The sequence below is a fragment of the Globicephala melas genome, chromosome 5 (assembly GCF_963455315.2).
Source record: "Globicephala melas chromosome 5, mGloMel1.2, whole genome shotgun sequence".
Taxonomy (NCBI): domain Eukaryota; kingdom Metazoa; phylum Chordata; class Mammalia; order Artiodactyla; family Delphinidae; genus Globicephala; species Globicephala melas.
In genome coordinates this window covers 65,692,502-65,707,079 of record NC_083318.1, presented here as the reverse complement: position 1 = coordinate 65,707,079, position 14,578 = coordinate 65,692,502, and positions in this window count along the sequence as shown.

Sequence of the window (14,578 nt, the reverse complement as noted above, 5' to 3'; positions counted from 1 at the left end):
AAAGAGTCAAGAGTTTGAAGTATTCCCTTTAGAATTTTTTTTTCTATGCAGCCACAAGCATAATTTTCTTTTTCGGAGAGAGGGAATCTATCTATCTTTTATCTCTCCATCCATCAATTATCTATCTAGTAACTTTTTTTTCTACTCATTATGGCCATCTTTTGGTGTATAGACACAATGAAAAAAATTGAAACCTTTCCTTCGTGTTAACTACTTAAACAATTATTTCTACTAAAAAAAAAAGAAGATACATATGATACCAGTCCCTCTGAGATCAGAAAGCAGGAGGGTGGATGAGAGGAAAGGTTGTTTACCTCTGCAGGCAAGAATTCACTTGTCTAGAGCAGAAGAAAGAAACAGAAGAAATTATTTTCATTCATGGTTCAAAGCATACTGTGAAATTGGAAGGTAGTTTTCACTAAACTTTAAAGGAGTAACATCTTCTTTTAAAAAGTACTTCCTTTTAACAGAAACAGACTCACAGACATAGAGAACAGACTTGTGGTTGCCAAGGGGGAGGGGGTCTGGGGGAGGAACGGATTGGGAGTTTGGGATTATCAGATGCGAACTATTATATATAGAATGGATAAAAAACAAGGTCTGGGCTTCCCTGGTGGCTCAGTGGTTGAGAGTCCACCTGCCGATGCAGGGGACACGGGTTCGTGCCTCAGTCCGGGAAGATCCCACATGGCCGCGGAGCGGCTGGGCCCATGAGCCATGGCTGCTGAGCCTGCGCGTCGGGAGCCTGTGCTCCGCAACGGGAGAGGCCACAACAGTGAGAGGCCCGTATACCGAAAAACAAAAACAAAAACAAAAAAAACAAGGTTCTACTGTATAGCACAGGGAACTATATTCAACATCCTGTGATAAACCATAATGGAAAAGAATATGAAAAAGAATGTGTATATATATATATATAAAACTGAATCACTTTGCTGTATGGTAGAAATTAACACAGCATTGTAAATCAACTATATGTCAATAAAATAAAATTTTATAACGTACTTCCTTTTTTTTTACATCTTTATTGGAGTATAATTGCTTTACAATGGTGTGTTAGTTTCTGCTTTATAACAAAGTGAATCAGTTATACATATACATATGTTCCCATATCTCTTCCCTCTTGCGTCTCCCTCCCTCCCACCCTCCCTATCCCACCCCTCCAGGCGGTCACAAAGCACCGAGCTGATCTCCCTGTGCTATGCGGCTGCTTCCCACTAGCTAGCTATTTTACGTTTGGTAGTGTAAAGAATATAGTCAACCATGATTAGAAACTAAGTTATAAATACACATTTTCATGTGTACTGTGGCTTATCCTTCTGCATCCTCAGAATGTATTTTCACACTTTGCAAGCCCACATGTTTGTACTTCTCTTAGAGAAAGACCAAAGTAGAGGTCACAGTCTGAGTATGTCCCTAAGCCAAACACCCATAGCCACATAACCAAAATGGAAACTCTCCTGATTTCCCTCAAATGCTGATTCTGACCTACAAGTAAAACTTAAGTTTTCCTTCTGTTAGTGTGATCTTGCAGATTCCTATTCAATCAGCTCATACAGGTAAGCTCGTGTAGTGCTACTACCCCACAAGGATGGTGAGTTTCTAGTAACCAATCACAATTTTTTTTTTAAATGCTCTTCCTCATTCATGTTTATAAGCTGAGCTGCCACTGCTGAGAGCCAGCTTCTTACCGCTTTTGGTTTTGAAGTCTCCTTGATCATAGTTTGTTTCTTGCACAGTACAATATTCATATCGAGTAGAGCTCTCCAGATTTTATTTTGACACCTCTTTATATTAAATGTTATCTCATTCATGGGGTCTAGAAACAATTGAGACTATAGATAACTGAAGTTAGCTATACAGTCTTTTTTATGCATAAATGACAAAGACAAATGCATTTTTCTTTTCTTTTTTTTTTAGACCTCGTTGGAAGCCAAGAAAATACAGCGTTAAAGAAAAACTGCTCAGCCGTGACTGAGTTTATTTTCCTGGGACTGACAGAGGGAGCTGAGTTGTGACCTGACTTTTTTGTCGTATTCTTAGTCATCTACCTTATTACAGAAACCGACAATGTGAACATGATTTTGTTAATCAGAAGTGACTCAGATCTCCAATGTACTTCTTCCTCAGTCACCCCGCCTCTGTAGATCTCTGTTTTACCACCGAGGCCACTCCTAAGATGCTGGCTCATTTCGTACCCAAGAGAAAAACCATTTCCGTCATGGGCTGCTTTTTACAATTCCACTTTTTCATTGTTCTGGTAATCACAAATTATTATATGCTTACTGTGATGGTGTATTACCACTGCATGGCCACCTGCAAGCCCTTGTTATATGGTAACAAAGGGTCCAGATGTGCCTGTCTTTCTGTGACCCAATGAGATCAACCACTTTTACTGTGCGGACCCACCTCTCTTAGTCCTCGCCTGCTCAGATACTTATATCAAAGACATTGCCAAAAAAAAAAAAAAAAAGAAAAGAAGTTTCCATGTTTGTGGAACCACACTGTCTTTTGAAACTTGAATATATTTTACAGGGCATTAAACAAAAATGTTGGAATTTTAACTCAAGTTTCTTCTTTGAAGATGTGTAACAAAGGCAGCAGAAGGGATTATATTGTTACTGGCAATAATTCCTAGTTGCAACAGTGAAGAATTTGTCCTGTGAAAAGTTTCTCTGCATCGTGTGCTCCTATGACTTGGACATTACTGTTTCTCTAACTTAGATTGATTTTCGCCAGAGGGAGACAAAACTATAATTTGAAGGCATCTTTTGCTCTCTACATTAATGTTTTTTAAAATAATTGATTCTTTCCGGTCATTAGGGTTTCGAAATGGTGTCTACAAGGCAATGTGATGTTTACCCACCACCCTAAAGTACTTCCTTGGACAGATCTTCTCCAGGCCTCTTTCCTTATCATTTACTGAATATCGAAATTCTTCCTCCCTGGCGAAGGGGTTGGTTCCACCCTCAGCTGGTACTAAGTGATCATTTCTTCTTGTTGTTCATTTGATGTTCATTTCTTCTTGATGATCGTTTCTTGTTCATCACTAGCTCACCTTGTATTAGTTTTATATTCTTGGTTAGTTAAGTCATAAGGGGGAGAGCTGGTTTAAAAAGGAGCTTTTTAGTCAGTGGCAATCCAACATTCCCAGGACTACCCTCTGAAAAACCGAGAAGAGGGGTTTTCATGGAACCTTTAGTCCCTCCCACTTAGCCCCTTCCTTGTGACAAAAAGTTACCCTGAAATCTGGAAAATTGTTCCTTTTTGGCCACTTTCTCCAATAATTAGTGTATTTTTTATAATACCACCGTCTTGCAATGCCAAGCAACCAGTGAATGTTAAAGGGAAATAATCATCCTGTAATTCAGACTGGTAGGAAACAGTCATTTCTAATTACTTGTCATAAGAGAATACAATGCAATTAAAGATTCTGGCTTAGACTAGAGCCTCCACACAGCCACTGTCTCCACTTGAATCAGAATATTTTTGACTGTCTGAAAAGGCAAAGTCAGAGAGATGGACCATACACTCATTCAAATTGGCCTTTACCATGATGGACGACATCTTACAGATGTTTTATATTTTTGATGGGTGTTATTACATAGACTGGGAGAGGTAATTATTGAAAGCCAAGGTCCTCAGGTCTAGAAGAGTTATTAGGGATTATTTCAGAATGGGTTTAGGCACATTTAAACATGCAGTAGGTGCTTAAGCATGTCAGTAAACATCTTTTTGGAGGACTCATTATGGTGAGCTCCTTAGGATACAAAGATAATTTTGTTGCTATATCCAAGACACTTTGCAGTCCTCACCCTGCTTGATCTTTGTGGCAAAGACGATATTATGTATTCACTGGGTTCTATTTTATTTTCCTCTTCTTGGATGCACAGGAAGACTGCTTTTTCTAGTCTCCCCTGTAGTTTGAAACCTACTTCTGGCCAAAACCTCTACAGGAGAGTGATGTGTGTCACTGCTGTGCCAAGACACAGAAGAGTGTGGGTGTCGCTTACTCTATTTTGAGGACTTATCTTCAGGTGACAGAGCCTCAGGGTGGAACCAGCTGGGTCACTCTTCGGGGTGGGCTTCCTCCGAGTCCTGCAGCAGATTGAGTGTGAGAAGGAAATAAATGTGTAGTGTAAAGCCGCTGTGATTGGGAGGGTTAGTTTGTTACTGCAGCATCACCTGGCTTATTCTGATTGACAGCCTCTTCGGAGGCATCTGACGCCCCCAGCCTTACTTGGATTACGCCACTCAAAGCTCTCCTGATTTTCCTGCTACTCCTTTGACTTCACCATCTCAGATTGCCTTTAAGGTTCTTCTTCCCAGTCTCAGTCTTTAAATGTTGGAGTTTCTTGGTTTTCTAACCTGGGCTCTCCTCCTCTCAATGTATGCAGTCTTCCTGTCTCAATGACCATACGATGAGGACTCTCAAAGTTGTATCTCTAGCCCAGTCTTCCCTCCTAAGTTATAGATCCCTATACATATCTACCAACCTACTGGGTGTCTTATATGCATCTCAAGCTCAATCTACCCAAAATTTAACTTAAAAGTTCTCCTTCCTTCAAAGTTGTTCCTCCTCCAGTTTTTCTATCCATATGTTGGATAGAACATATGTTCCTTCTGCATATGTTCTATCCAACATATGGTGAATGGTATCACCATATGTTGTAGCTGTTTACCAAAGATGGCCCCCGATGAACCATACCTTCCCATATTCATACTTGTATTTAGACTCTCGCACATTGAATCTGCCTGGCTCTGTGACCCATTTTAACCAGTAGAAGTGAGACATGGCAATGACAGCTTCCACCTTTGCATTTTTGGGAGCCTTGAGCTACCACCTAAGATGTCCAACTACTCTTCTGGAGGGTCCCTGTGAAGACAGAGAGGCCCTGAGTCTACATGGAAAGAAGGGAGAGGCCCAACTCTCCTAACATTCCAGCTGAGCCAGTTTCCCAGCCGTCTGCACCGAGGCCCCAGACATGTGATTGAAGCCACCTTGGATGTTCTAGCCCCAGCTGCCCTCTGACGGAGAACACGTGAGAGAGCACAAGCAACAGCAGTAGAAGAACTGCTCAGCTGAGCACCGTCAACCGACAGAATTATGAGAAATGAGAAAGCAGTCGTTTGTTTAGCCATTAAATGTTAAGTGGTTGGATGATGGCCATTCTGACCGATGTGAGGTGATACCTCATTGTAGTTGTTTTTTTTTTCGGTACACGGGCCTCCCACTGTTGTGGCCTCTCCCGCTGTGGAGCACAGGCTCCGGATGCGCAGGCTCAGCGGCCGTGGCTCACGGGCCCAGCCGCTCCGCGGCATGTGGGATCTTCCCGGACCGGGGCACGAACCTGCATCCCCTGCATCGGCAGGCAGACTCTCAACCACTGCGCCACCAGGGAAGTCCCTCATTGTAGTTTTAATTTGTATTTCTCTAATGAGTAGTGATGTTGAGCATCCTTTCAGGTGTTTGTTGGCAATCTGTATATCTTCTTTGGGGAAATGTCTATTTAGGTCTTCTGCCCATTTTTGGATTGGGTTGTTTGTTTTTTGATATTGAGCTGCATGAGCTGCTTGTAAATTTTGGAGATTAATCCTTTGTCAGTTGCTTGATTTGCAAATATTTTCTCCCATTCTGAGGGTTGTCTTTTTATCTTGTTTATGGTTTCCTTTGCTGTGAAAAAGCTTTGAAGTTTCATTAGGTCCCATTTGTTTATTTTTGTTTTTATTTCCATTTCTCTAGGAGGTGGGTCAAAAAGGATCTTGCTGTGATTTACATCATAGAGTGCTCTGCCTATGTTTTCCTCTAAGAGTTTTATAGTGTCTGGCCTAACATTTAGGTCTTTAATCCATTTTGAGTTTATTTTTGTGTATGGTGTTATGGAGTGTTCTAATTTGATTCTTTTACATGTAGTTGTCCAGTTTTCCCAGCACCACTTACTGAAGAGACTGCCTTTTCTCCATTGTATATCCTTGCCTCCTTTATCAAAAATAAGCTGACCATATGTGCATGGATTTATCTCTGGGCTTTCTATCCTGTTCCATTGATCTATATTTCTGTTTTTGTGGCAGTACCATACTGTCTTGATTACAGTAGCTTTGTAGTGTAGTCTGAAGTCTGGAAGCCTGATTCCTCCAGCTCCATTTTTCTTTCTCAACATTGCTTTGGCTATTTGGGGTCTTTCGTGTTTCCATACAAATTGTGAAATTTTTTGTTCTTTTGCAGCTCTATTTACAATAGCCAGGACATGGAAGCAACCTAGGTGTCCATTGACAGATGAATGGATAAAGAAGATGTGGCACATATATACAATGGAGTATTAGCCACAAAAAGAAATGAAATTGAGTTATTTGTAGTGAGGTGGATGTCCCTAGAGACTGTCATACAGAGTGAAGTAAGAAAGAGAAAAACAAATACCATATGCTAACACATATATATGCAATCTAAAAAAAAAAAAAGAAAGGTTCTGAAGAACCTAGGGGCAGGACAGGAATAAAGACACAGACATAGAGAATGGACTTGAGGACAGGGGGAGGGGGAAGGGTAAGCTGGGATGAAGTGAGAGAGTGGCATGGACATATATACACTATGAAATATATAATAGATAGCTAGTGGGAAGCAGCTGCATAGCACAGGGAGATCAGCTCGGTGCTTTGTGACCACCTAGAGGGGTGGGATAGGGAAGGTGGGAGGAAGACGCCAGAGGGAGTAGATATGGGGATATATGTATATGTATAGCTGATTCACTTTGCTATAAAGCAGAAACTAACACACCATTGTAAAGCAATTATACTCCAATAAAGATGTTAAAAAAAATGTTAAGTGGTTTGGAATACAACAGTGTAGATAACTGAAACACCGGATCCCCAGAAACCTGGAGAAGATCTTTCATTTCTCTCCCTCATCCTCCACATCTAGTTCCCAGCCTCTTTGATTATACCTCCTTAATATTTTTTGAGTAGTACTCTTTTTTCCATATGCCATTTTCCCGTCCAGATTACTATCATCCTTTTACTATTAGATTCATCCTGTAGCAAAGGGATCATTTAAATGCAAATTTAGTTATGGTCTTGGCCAGCCACCTAAAACCCTCCATGGATCCCTGCTGTTTTTAGGAGAAAATTCAATCTTCTTGACATTGCTTCCAAATCTGTGCAGGCTCTGGTCCTTGCCTGTTTTCTAGACTTATGCAACTCTATATTTCAATCATCCTAGATTTGTTTCAATTTCTCCAGGGTGCCACTGTTGTCTCTTGACTCCCTGCATTTTTACTTGTTCTTCTTTCTACCTAAAATACTTTCTTCTGTGGTCATCCCTTCTCTTTCTCCTTTTTCAAATTTCTACTCATCCTTCAGGTTTCAGTTTAAATATAATTTCCTCCTGGAAAACTTCTCTGATCCTCCAAGCCTGGATTAGTTATCCTTGCCAAGTGTTACTGTGCAATTCATTAATTCTTTCATTCATCAAATTTTTAGTGAGCTTATATTATAAGTCAGACACTGTCACCCTTCCACTATAATAACCTCATCATACTCCTCTGTAATTATTTGTCTGCCTAGCTTTGTCTCTAGCCTGTAGGCTCTCCAAGGAAAAGGACCATGTTTATTTCATTTCACTTTGTATCTCCAGTGTTTAGCACATAATACTCAATACATACGTAATGAATGGATGAAACTAAACTTAGTCTTTATAGGTGGTATAACCAGTGGAAGGAAATCATTATTCACTAGAGACTCAGTTCTGATAAACATACCACTTAGCATTTTAGTAAATATTTGGCAAGAGCAAAAAGTTCATGGTTTATTGGAGACAAAGCACAATTTGCGATGACAAATTATGATCAAAATTCAAGTCCAGTTTGATTTTCTGAAATCATAGTTATCCACAAATTGGAGGGCCATAGTAGAAATCATTTAGCATTAAGCCAGCAGCTTTGATTCTGAACAGTTGCAAACATCAGGCTGAATAGGAAAGCTAACCCCCAGAAATCACTACATCATTTATTTCACAGAGAGTTGCTAGTAGTGTCTGAGTACTCTGAAAACAGCTTGAATATATTTGCTCCAAAGAGACATGGTGCTAGGAATATCCTCATCTATTCTGGAAGGCCTAATATGCCTCAAAGATGAGTGGTTTCCAGGCTGCTCAGACCTGATAATTGTGGTCACCCCCAGCAATGACTGCCCCTGGTTGACTGCCATAGGAAGAATGGAAAATGCTAGGTAGACCAGTTTCCTTAAATAGCTTATCATCTTCAAAGGTCTTCAAATAACTGTCTCTGGCTCTTGGTCCCATTTTAGGGAAATTTCTGCAAGAAACCTGGAGTAGCCACCAAAGGATATAGAGGCACACAAACAGGCAAAATCCCGCTATCTTTGAATACTTATTGGTGACCACCCTCAGTCATTCTTGTTAGCATCACTGTCTCTGGTTTAAGAGGTCCTTGCGTTCATTACAAAGCCCTTCTACTTTTAGCCTAATTTCAGTAGCCCTTTTGAATATTAGGCATTTATGTGAAGCCACCTCAAGTCCTTTCTGAAAGTATGTTGAATGCAAATAAACATTTCATGTATCAGTTGTTTATGGAATTAAGATGCAGGCTATATTCCAAAGAGTGGTTTCTCTGGGTCTTGGAAATATGTTTGAGCTTTATTCTTTTAAGGTTTCTGATATTTTTTTGCACTGAGAATATTATTTTACAATAAGAAGTGACAGTATAATATTTAATAGGCCACAGAGGTAGAAGAGAACTTAATAATTTTGTCTAAGCCTGTCATTATACACTTGAGGAAGACGCCACTCACAGAAGGCGTGATTTACTTGATTCCTGATGAGATATGCAAATATTAGCCACTAGTGAGGTTTTGTTCAGTATTTTCAATTAAATGTCAGTGATAGCTCTATCCGCAAGAATAGAGAACTTTGGCTTTCTGGCCATACTGTTTTATCTTTTTCCTCCACCCCAAACATGACAAATTGACTTATCACTAAAGATAAACATGTCTGACATCAGTATTTGAACTTGGAGTATTCATGGTTCTATTGTAGCATTTGAATAAAAGTGGTTGAATGACTCCCTATATTAAAAATGAAAACTTTTGAGTTACATAATTGCTATGAATTTAAAGCATGCTGGTGCTAGCAACGGTGGGCAGGTAAGGTTATTTTGAGGTTTTCTTCTTTTTAAGCACTTCCGATCTAATTCTAAAACTTTTGGATCCTACAGGATCTTCTCTTGTAAAGCAGAGAATGTGTAGCTGTGATTATCCACTTAGCCCAGATCCATTCTATGGTTTTAAAAAAATGTTATCTGCTAACACATACCAGACTTAACACAGGCAAAAGGTAAACCCACAGGTCCAGTAACAAGATTTGCTGTGTTAAATGCAATTGGGTCTCAAATTTTAAGCAGTTAAATGTCTTAATTTGTCCTTTTCTTCCTACCATAATATAATGAGGATAAACTCTGACACACAGCAGCTCTGCAAAGGGAAGATTTCTCCTTGTTCATTGTTTGTCAAACCAATCTTCTCTCCTGAAATTTGATTTCCCAAGTGTCTTACAGTCCTTAAGCCAGGTGGCTGCAGTGAGTCCTCTTGGAACGTTCATAATCATCTGAAATAAAAGCACACCCTAGAAGACAGAAACACTTAAGACAATCAAATGGGGTTAGTCACCAAGTAGAAATAACTCTTTGAACCTCGTGCTAACTCTGCCCTTTAGCCTACCCACCGACTCCAGCCCAGGTTGCTGAAGGGAATCACCTTGGCTCTGAAATAAATAGTACGAATATCCCCTGGGTTAAGTACTTACGTGTCCTCTTATACACACAATTCATTTTTCTGGTGCTTGGTTCAAATACTGTCAGCTGGAAGTTTGCCTTGTGGCTTGAAGAAAGAAAACTGTAGTGTGCTTTCCAAAGGACCCTGTCTATAGTGGCCCCTCAACCCCAGGCTTCAAGATTTCAATATTAAATATTGTAATCTTTTCCGATAGCAATCAGTCTTCCATCTAGGAAAGGCCAACTGATGAGGTGATATGGTTTTTAGAAAATCAAAGAAATACAGTGTTAAATTTGTGGGGGAAAAGCATGGATTTGGATTTGACTGTACCTGGACACTTCTTGTTTATTTGTTTGCTTTTTAACAGAATTGTGCTGGGACACGTATGTTTCCTTTTACTTGGTTAACCTGAGCAGTAACTGGACTTTCATTGTGTATGTAGGCCCCTGATAAACAGGAGAGCTGCTGAACCCTGTGAATTAAGCCAACTTTCTAGAATTTTTATGAGATGATAGTAACTGCATTGACTTAAAAAGAGATATCAAACTTCTTCTACTTGTTTTTTTCCCCCCCAAATGGGAAGGTCAGGAGATTGGTGTTGAAGAAGAGTAAATAAGAAAGGCAAATCAATGATGTTAAAATCAGGGAAGTTGTTACTAGGAAAAACTATGGAACCTATTAAATTTTGACCTTAAAATAAGCATCATAATAATTTTTTAAACCTGAAGTACTACCAGGGATAGAACTATAGGCACCTATGCTCATTTCAATGTGATTTTATTGTTATGTCATGGCCTAGTATGTCTGCCTGTGTTAGGAAGTTTTCCATTCCAAGGGACAGAAAAAAATCAACTCACGCTGGATTAAATAATAAAGGAGGAACTTCCCTAGGGGTCCAGTGGTTAAGAATCTGCCTTCCAATGCAGGGTACGTGGGTTCGATCCCTGGTTGGGGAACTAACCACATGCCGCGGGGCAACTAAGCCCACACGTCACAACTACTGAGCCTGCGCGCCTCAACTAGAGAGCCTGCGTGCCTCAACTAGAGAGCCTGCATGCCACAAACTACAGAGCCCACACAATCTGGACCCCCACGCCACAACTGGAGAGAAGCCCGCACACCACAACAAAGATCCCGCACGCGGCAACTGAGACCTTGCGCAGCCAAATAGATAAATAAATAATTTTTTAAAATAAATAAAGGATTTTACAGGTATTATGAAAATGCAGTGGTGTGAGTTCCAGAACTAGTTAGTCTAGAGCTCAGTAATGTCACTGTGGACTCTGTTTCTTCTTTTTTTTCTCTACATCTGCCATCTACAGTGTGGGCTTCACCCAGAGGCTGGGCCCTTTGATGTTACAAGAGAGCTGTTAGTATAATTAAGTCCACATGCTTCCTCTTTTTTATCCAGAGAAAGATAGAGTCTTTCCTTAGCTATCTAACAAAAATTCTGAGATTCCTGTTGATTGGACCTTTAATTGGTTTAAACCTAGGTCACTTTAACCAATATCTATGGTGAAGGGGTGAGATTATCCTGATGGATTATAGCAGTAAGTCTTTACCCCTGAAGCTGATGGAGGGGTTCATCCCACCTAAAAACATGACTGCTGTAGAAACGATGTTGGGAAGGTGACAGATTTTCTATTATATATACTCTGGGGAACAGTGCATTCAAGGTTCCCCATCCTTGAATTGTCTTTTATGGTAGGCAGTAAAGGATACAATAGTAAATTTAAAGCTATCAGAAATCCTGGTGTTTTTACTGAGCCCCATTTCTGAGAGCTATTAGAGAAAGTAAGATTGTGAGGTTACCCCTCAGAGTCTTGTCATTTATGTTACTCATGCTTTCCTTCTATGAATCACATAGAAATATACTGATCACATACTGGTTCAAGTCAAAGAGTCAGAGAATTCTTCAATTCTACACCAAAGGATGAAGATCAATGACACTGAAGCTGGGAACTACCACAAATGTTTTACCCAAACTACAAAAATGTTGTATTAAAAGATTCATTAAAGCAAAAGATATACCCTTACCTTATTTTTTCCCCCTTTTTTACAAAGATAAACTAAGAAGTTAGACAAGGGCGTGTTTATCCCATTCAAAAGGTTACCCAAACAGAAGAAACGATGGTATATGTTGCATACTCTTGAATCACCAAACAATATCATCCTTGGGTCCAGAAGGGAATCTGGTTGCTGGTCAAATAGACAACCAATATCGGAATCTACAGGCATCCTTGTACCGGCTTTCTGAAAGGCAGTACATTCTTAGTCTATCAGAATAGATTGTCTGATATGCTTTTTCTTTTCTTTTTTTAAATTGGGGTATAGTTTTTTACAATGTTGTGTTAGTTTCTACTGTACAGAGAAGTGAAGTAGAGTTCTTGTGCTATACAGCAGTGATATGCTTTTTCAATACTGGGACTTCCCCGGCAGTCCAGTGGTTGGGATTCCGCATGACCACTGCAGGGGGCACAGGTTCGATCCCCGGTCAGGGACATAGGATCCCACATGTTGCGTGGCACAGTGAAAAAAACAAAACAAAAAACCACAAAAGGTCAATACTAACTCATGTTAGTTGCCTAGTCTCCTGAATTCAGCTTAAGGTGTTTATACACTTTCTAAGATTTCAGCGGCCCTCTGGAATCTTTGCTTGTGGTGCAATGCTTGAGATCTTTGGATACTAGTTTTAGAGCTTTCCCTCCTGAGTGCTGGGAGAAGGTAGGAGAGAGAAAGACACGTTAGATATGGACATTATACTTTCCTTTAATGTTCAGTCTCTTGACACCCTACAAAAGTTTTATTTGTCCTGCCCTGAGAAATGAGTACCTCAACCATATTCTCGACAGGGTTCCTAATGACAGCATTACTTTCCATCAGAAATTTCTTAGGAGAAAACCTTGACTAAAGAGTGCTAATGAATTCCAGCCATTCCCACAGTTGCCTTGGTCCTTACCTCTCACGAGCCTCCACTTCCTACTTTCATAGTTCCAGATGTTTCCCATTTGGTTTTAATGTTGCCATTCTTGTAGTTGGGCATCATGAAATTTAAAATGGTCTAAGAATAAAAAAAACAAAAACATGTCTGTATATTATCTAGATACTTGTGTGATTTCCCAAATGTATTAATTGTTCAATCAATACTTTCCAAAGTGCCAGAGAATGTTGAGAAGAGTATGGAATAGTTTCTTGATGAAATATATTTAGGAAAATGTGGGTTTCACAAATTCAAATGGACTACTGCAGAATTGTTCAGGCCTTTAATATGCATTCTTTACCTCCAAGCAAAAGGATATCTGGTGCTTTCTACTCATGTTTGACCATGGAATCCTTTTCCTGAAGAACATTTCATATAACACATCTGAGGAACACACTTTGCAAAATGCTCATTTATGTCAAGTTACCATGTTTTCTGGGAGTCTGTTATCTGCTTTCCCTTCATTATTAGATGTTCCTAGGATTCTATTCCATAACAAAATCCAGTAAGGAAAGCTTTACCATTATTTTTCAAGGAGAAGTAGGATGGGAAAAGGCCCAAAATCTATTTTCTCAAGGAGAGCAGATCTGATTCAAAATCAGGAGCCTCTGATTCATCTTAATTGTTGTATTTCTGAGGGCAGAGGACATTTGCCATTAACTTCTAACAGGATCCTTTTTTCTATCTTAAAGTACATTCTGCTATGTAAATACAAGGTCATACTAAACTTGGAAAGTGCCAACGCAGCAGTTTTAGACAACTGACGTAAGTTTTATGGAAGCATTTTTTGCAACCCACTTTTAAGGATAGGGTGAATTCTCCACATGTAAACTGCAAATGGGGATGAGGCTCTGGTGTCAGCTACAAGTTCATGTTCAGATCTGAGTATGCCCCAGGGGAACAGAACTCTATCTGAGTTAAGGGGCTGCAGTTGAAAAGCTCACAGGCCCGCTCCCAGAGCAGCAATAGGGTCACACGGTGATGGCCAGGCTTTGCCGAGACTCAATACCCAGATGAATTCTCTCTTTATTCAAGCCTAGACTACATTTCATGGTAGAATTTTGGTAACTGAATAAATTCTAATAAACTCTTATCTGGTATGGATGGCTTTCTTTCTATATTTTCTACTGTTCTTAGTTTTTCATGTTATAAAAGCAATAGATGGCCAGTGTTGGCAAAACACACAGAAGTGTGCAGTTAGGATAAAAATCATTCATAACCCCACAAATCAAAAATAACTGCTATTGATATTCTGGTTTATCTATTTCAATATTTTATTTCTTTTTGAGTTGTTACATAGTTCCTTTGCAGGATGCTTTGAGACTGTCTCTGAACTCTTTGTGGCCCTAATTCCCTATGCTGGAATTTATTTTGGGGACAGATTCTCTTTTCTCAGAAGAGCTGCACTGGTGAGACTGTCTAGCTATAGAGAAACAAGTTCAGCAAAAGTTTTTTTTTTTTCCCCTAATGTAGCCCTGAATATCGGTAGAGTAATTCCACTCCTACAACTTGTACTGTATTCCTACTAACACATAGTAATCCCAACACTAATGGAAACTGCTAACATTTTCTATATGTTAGAATATGTCCTGTTTTAAATGCAGTATCCTATTTAGTCCTTACAATAACACTATGTGTTACATTCTATTATTATCCCCATTGTGCAGGTGAGGAAACCAAGGCACAGAGAGGATAAACAACGTGCCCAAGGTCACAAGTATTAAGTGGTGGAGCTGGGGTTTGAACATTGCACCTCCAGAGTCTGTCTTCCTTCTTCAGACTGAGATGTTAACTGAGGTAAAGGCTGCCTTCTCT